This window comes from Lepus europaeus, chromosome 15, assembly GCF_033115175.1.
Source record: "Lepus europaeus isolate LE1 chromosome 15, mLepTim1.pri, whole genome shotgun sequence".
Lineage (NCBI taxonomy): Eukaryota > Metazoa > Chordata > Mammalia > Lagomorpha > Leporidae > Lepus > Lepus europaeus.
This window is the reverse complement of record NC_084841.1, coordinates 45,726,312-45,733,176: the sequence shown is the minus strand read 5'-3', so window position 1 is coordinate 45,733,176 and position 6,865 is coordinate 45,726,312. Positions and strand designations below refer to the sequence as shown.

At 40.5% G+C, this 6,865-nt stretch overlaps 1 pseudogene; it reads right to left on the bottom strand.

The window, feature by feature from the left end:
- Positions 1-1,312: 1,312 nt before the first annotated feature.
- LOC133774285 (ubiquitin-conjugating enzyme E2 variant 1-like) lies at positions 1,313-3,904 on the bottom strand (annotated as a pseudogene).
- Between the last annotated feature and the right edge of the window lie 2,961 nt (positions 3,905-6,865).

Here is a 6,865-nt window from a genome sequence, read left to right as displayed (position 1 = left end):
GCTTTAACCCACTGTGCCACAGCGCCGGCCCCAAGGGATTATATTTTGACAGATATTTTAAATCTTCTTGGCACCCTTGATAAGCTTTCTGAAAATCAGTTCTAAATTCTTCAGACTTTGATGTTTCCAGTTGATGCTCTAGAAATTGTCAAAGGGTATATCTCTCATCTTACAGAGATAATGATTAATTAGGCTATTTGGATTATGTTAAAAGGATCTTAAAGATGCAAAATGAAGCTAACTTTAAGTTAAGTAATGGTCTAAAAAAAAGTAATGAAAAATTGATGATCCTGCTGCAACCATTTTTTTTTTAAATCTTTTGCTATCTACCATTTTGCACTTTTCCCTAAGGACACTTAGAATCATATTTACAAACAGACTCTAACAATGGCTCTTGGATGCCAATTTTCTGATAGCTCTTTAAATATTAGTCTGTTGGCCGGTGCCGTGGCTCAATAGTCTAATCCTCCACCTTGCGGCGCTGGCACACCGGGTTCTAGTCCCGGTTGGGGCACCGGATTCTGTCTCCGTTGCCCCTCTTCAAGGCCAGCTCTCTGCTATGGCCCGGGAGTGCAGTGGAGGATGGCCCAAGTGCTTGGGCCCTGCACCCCATGGGAGACCAGGAGAAGTACCTGGCTCCTGCCATCGGATCAATGCGGTGCGCTGGCCGCGGCGGCCATTGGAGGGTGAACCAATGGCAAAGGAAGACCTTCCTCTTTGTCTCTCTCTCTCACTGTCCACTCTGCCTGTCAAACAAAAAAAAAAAGAAAAAAAATATTAGTCTGTTGTATTTAGATCAGGCAGTGGTTTGACAGTGAATGGGCTGCTTGTGGAATGCTGTTGTGCTGGACTTTGCTGACAGGATGTTGCCTCCTCAGAGCCGGGGTTTTACCCAGAGAGACAGATGGATGGAGGCATCAATTACTTCTCAGACTTGAGGGTGCTACTTTAGGGGGTAGGTTTTTTTTTAATTATTATTGCTGTTGTTATTTTTCACAAATGCTAAATTGAAAAGAACAAAGGAGAATCTTTGGAGACACAATGACTCACTTTGGTTTCAATGTGCACTCACAGGTCAGTATTGATGGTCCTGAGTCAGGGGTTGGAAGCATGCTGGAAGTGAGCCCACCAACCTGAGGGATTGGCCAAGCTCAGTGACTTCTTTCTAGGTTCCTGCAGACAACTATGGTGGACAGCAGGGCCAGTGCTTAGGTGTATAGATCAAGTGTTCTTTTTGTTTCAATTGTCAGATTCCAGACTGGACCCAAAGGATTGCTGGGTTGACCAAATAAGAGCCCTCTCTAAAATGTCTTCATTGCTTAAAGACAAAGGCGACTGCTGGAGGGGAGGGGTCTGTGGTTTTCCTCTTTGATCGGTTGCTGTGACATTGTCCTTCAGGTGGCTGGGAGTTGCATGTTTTCTTTAGACATCTTTGAGTACCACGGTTCTTGCAGGATGACTTTGAAGATGTATGAGTTCTGCCATTTTGCTAGCACCGATGTGGCTCTTGGGTCCAACAATCTGCTGGGACCATTGACTCCATTTATATTGATTTCTTTGTTGTTGTTGCAGATCATACAAAGTGTGCTTATGGGTATTTGCATTCACATTCTGTCTGGGGGCTGTATATTTGGTTTTCATAAGTTATCCAAGCCCATGCTGGCTACCATCTTGCACTGCTGAAGCTTCTGTGATTGTTTTGAGATCAATGGACTAGACAGTATTTTAGATAGGAGACATAAAAACTTTGCTATAGACAACATTTGTGGTGGAATGAGAAGGCCATGCCAAGATGGCCGCTGGCAACAAAAGCTGCCTGGCAACAGGCTGTGATTGGATGGCTTTGGAAACCACATGACAACAGAGCCTGACTGGTAACAGGCTATGATTGGATGGTTTCAGAAGCTGCCTGGCAACAGAGCCTGACTGGCAACAGGCTGTGATTGGATGGCTTTGGAAACTGCCTGGCAACAGGCTGTGATTGGTTAGGGCATAGACCACCTCTTGACTGGATTGGCCACCTTGGCTATATAAGCTGCTGTAGCAACTGAAATAAACAAGCCTGCAGACTGCTGGCCTCTGGCCTGCTTTCACCCAGCTCCTGGAGTCTATGTGGTGATTCTACACCTCTTGCCTCCACCCCGTTCCTCCTCTCAGAAAAAATCAACTGCAACAAATATTCTCTTCTCTGCTCCCACTGAGGGGATACAAGAAAGTAGTAGGACTCTTCTCCACTTCCTGGAAGAGAGAGGTTACAAAGTCCCAAAGTCCAAGGTCTGACTTTGCTTGACCTCAGTGAAGAAGGTCTAATTTTATCTGAAGGAACAGTAGATAGTGAAGAAAGTTGTGGAGAAAGTGATAAGCAGGAGAATATCCTTGGTCATGGAAGGTTAAGGAAGAGGATTTTGATGGAAAGAACTTTTTAGGTAGAGAAAGTAAAGGAAGGACGAAGAAGAGAGTTCATGAAAGTTGAATGCTGTATACAATGAGGCTGGATGAGCTCAGAAGGATGAGGGAAGAAATGTAGAAGCAAACCTTGGAGCATGGGACCTAAGGAGAAGGATATGCAGTAATCACCCTAGAAGGAATCCTTAAGAGTCCTCTTCCCCCAGGAACAAGTGTCAACTGGCAGAGCTGGTAGCTCTAACAAGGGCCCTCAAGCTGAACAAAGACGAAAGTGTGAATATTTACACTGATTCTAAATGTGCCTATCTCATCCTCCATGCCCATGTAGCCATTTGGAAGGAGAGACACTTCCTCACTGCAAAGAAGTTCTCTATCAGATATCATAACATAGATCAGTCGTTATCCTCACTGTGTGAGGGACATCAAACAGGGACTGATAACTGAGGGAAATAGATTGGCAGCCCATGCAGCCAAATTGGTGATAAGATTGGCAGCCCATGCAGCCAAATTGGTGACACAGGGAGGTCCTCTCCTGCAGTTGATAGAAGCCAGCCCCTTTAATCAAGGGGTTCTCTTTGTAAGGGAAATGCCCCTAATATTCCCCTGATGAGATGAAGTGGGCACTCTCCAAGGAATATACTTTTCAGCCTTCAGGATGCAATGCAGTTTAAGTTTTTCTTAAAACTTAAAGGCTCAATTTTCAGTCATTTTATGGGTAAATGTTTTTCATCATTGGAGAGGTTTGAGATTTTTGCAGGGACAAAAAATGACGGTGAACCAAAAAGGGAAACTGCAGCTTTAGAAAAGTTAAAAGTTAAAGGTAAATTGTTCTGTGGTACAAGTGTGTTGATTGGCTCACTTCCTATACATGATAACATACTTCAGTTTAAAATCTGGTAGAGTTTCATCATTCTGACATCATGTTTCCATGGGAACCTGCTGCTTCCAAGCAGCAGACAAGCTGAACCAGGAGAAAGATTATCCTCAATATTCTTGGAAGAATCAACTGTGAAAAGCGTCCAAAATCAGCAGTTCCAACTACAAACCCCTTCGAACAGGAAGCGGTGGGGAGAACAGATGGAATGGACATGTGGATAGGATGGTTGGCTTGATTGCAGATTGTTGATATACACGAGTCTATAACCAAGGTTCCTTTCCTTAGAACACCGTGTGTGTGTTGCAATCCTCAAACATATTATTTCTTCACAGTGAATATGCATGATCATCTCTCTTAGTTATTTTGAAGCATACATTATTTTGGAATATATTCACCCCTCTGTAGAACACTAGCTTGTTTCTCCTGTCTGACTGTAATTTTGTAACCACTTCACTATCCCCATTCCCTTTCATCTTCCCTTCCTCATACTGTGGTAGCCAATATTCTACTTCTACTGCCATGAGATTAGCTTTTTAGATTTCACAGGAGAGAGGCCATGTGATATTTGTCTTTCTGTGTCTGGCTTGTTTCACTTACCAGTTGTCCTCCAGATTCCTCCATGTTGTAGCAAATTAGAAAATCTTGTCCTTTTTATTGATTTGTGTGTATATATACCACACTTGTTTTGTCGATCTATCCACTGATAGATAAGTTGACTCCATATCTTGGATATTATGAATAATTGTGCAATAAACACAAGAGTGTTGCTGTCTCTTCTATACACTGATTTTGGTTGAGTATACACTCAGTAATGGGGTCGCTGGATAATAAGGTAGTTCTCTTTGTAATTTTTTGAGAATCTGAGTACTGTTGACACTTTGGTCTAGGTAATTTTTTGTTGTGACAAGCATTTTGCTCATTTCACAATATTTATTAGTATCCTCCATCCCTACCTACTATATGCCAATAATATTTCCCTCTTTAGTTGTGACTACCAACAATGTCTTTGTATATTATCAGAAGTCCTCTTGGAGGGGGGAGCACCAAATTGTCTCTGTTGAAAACTGCTGCTTTAAGTTCATTCCATAAGTCTTCATAACTAGTATTTTCCCATTGTTTTTCTACATATTCTAAAGTTTAGATTAGAATTTGCATTTTAAAACTGATCCAAATGTTATCTGAGATTGCCTTCTAGACACAAATTCTGAACTATGGTCGTATTTGACAGATTATGTAAGTATTTTGGAGTATTTCTCCTTAGTTTCACTCAAAACGGAGTTTGAGTTTTATTCTTCACTTTCCTTTCTGACTATTTCCTGTATTAGAATAGTAAACACTGAATTACATAACTATTGCTATAGGAAGTTCCTCATAGTTAATATTTACAGAATACAACATATTCCAAGCACTTTCCAGGCATTTTACATGTACTGTGTAATCCTTACAACAACAATCTTATCTCATACACTTTATTTTCTCCAGTTTCTAGATGGGGAAAGAGAGGCTCAAAATAACTTGCTGAAGAGCTCATAGCTGATAAGTGGAGCATAAATGATTATACAAAATTCCTTAGTTAATCAAAGCAGCTTAGTACCCAGGGTGTAGGGGAGAAGAACGTAAGATCAGTGTCAGGTAGATGAGCAAGCACAGATTTCTGTCACTGCTTCCTACCCTCTACCCTGATTTTTGATATCCCAATTGATGTACCCAGGGATTTCCCAATAAAGTAGTTTTTCCAGGTCAATGAACAACAGTTGATTGATCTTTTCAATTGTCTTTAAATAGTAAAATAGGATCTCGATAAAGTCAGTATTAAAATAGAAATAAAAGAACAATTTTAAGGTACTATAGGATGCAATGGACCTACACATAGAATTCCAGTTGAATGGGATCTCAATGTTCAATCTCCACAATGTGAAGAATATGACTAACACTTTGAAGAGTCCAGATGCAAATGAACCACATAGTGTCAGAAAAAATTTCTCCTCCATTTTCAAGCATACATTTGAAGAAATGGTCTTAAATGAAGAAGAAATTTGGAAACATGTATGTGGAAAACAAACCACAAAAATCCAAATGAAAATGAGAGGAATGAGTTCATTAAAAGGTATATTTTTAAAGATGTGAGATAGGTTTTTTCATATTAATACTTAGAAAAGGTTTTCACTTTCAAGAATATAGAAAAGCTGAAACACTTTTATTTTTTTGCATTATATTCACTACTTTGTTTTTTAAATACAGAATTTAAATAAATTCAGATTTGTTGTGTCCTTTAACAGATATTCAGAAAGTGAATAACTTTTTCTGCTGCTGATACAAAGCAAGATAATGGTGGTGGCTTTGACTGTAAGGAACAGCTGGGTTTAAACCACTGTTAAGACTTTTATAGAATTGACTGGCATTATCATTTTGTACCAGCAGGGGGAGATCAAAGTCCACTACAATAAACTGGTAAAAGCAGTTTGTTCAAAGGCAGAAAGGGGCCTTCTCAAACATTGTTACCACCAAATCTGGGAAACAGATAGACGGAAAGGTAAGATAGATGGCTGAATCGATAAAAGTAATCAATAACAAAGAAGGCAGATTTTAGTAAATATTTTCATAACTGTATTATATAAGCCTTCATTCAAGATTACTGGCAGGATTTGCTGCAGGGTTTTATTCTTTTATAAAATGCCAGTATATAAAAACAAACACCATATAAAATACATTTAAAATTAATATGGAAATCCTAAAATTAGCACTGTATTATATGTTTATTAAGTTATTTTTAAAAAGTTAGATATTAAACTTAAATGCCCAATGGAATACATGGTGATTACTATGAAATAAAGTGTAGGCTCTCTTCTGCTTCTAGATTAAAGTCTTAGATGTCCAATACTATCGTCTGCATATTGTTGTCTCGCCGCAGTTCAGACATTGGAATTTAATATCCAGTGTGACCGTGTTAAAGGAGGCGGGCCTTTCAGGAAGTGAATAAGTCATGGAGGCTCGCCCCCTGCTGGTGGGATTAGTGCCCTTGCCAGAGAGGTGGCCCTCTCCTGCCAGGCGAAGGCTCCATGAGTCGACACTATGATGAACAGACCCTGACCAGGGACTGAATCTGCTGGTACCTTGCTTTTACTCTTCCAGCCCGGAATGGTGGGCAATCCATTTCTGTTGCTTATAAGTTACCCAGTCTAAGACAGATCTGTCAGCATCAGGAACAGACTAAGATACCAGGGTACGTTTCAACTCAGACTGAATATGCCCAAATTTGCCTCCTCAGAGACCATAATGTTCCTCTCATTGGACCACCTTACTCATACTATGTGCTTGTCAGAAATCATTGTTTAAAAACTTTGTTTCTTTCTACTTGAAAGTGGGGGGAGAGGGGGAGACAGAGAGACAGAGAGATATTCTTCCATGCACTGGTTCCCTGGTTCACTGGTACATTCCTGAAATGCTTGCAACAGCCAGGGTCAAAGCCAGAAGTTCAGAACTCCATCTGGGTCTTCCACATGGGTGACAATAACTGCCTCTCAGGTGCATTAGCAAGAAGCTAGATTGGAGGTGGAGGAGCTGGGACTTGAAGTGCTGAAC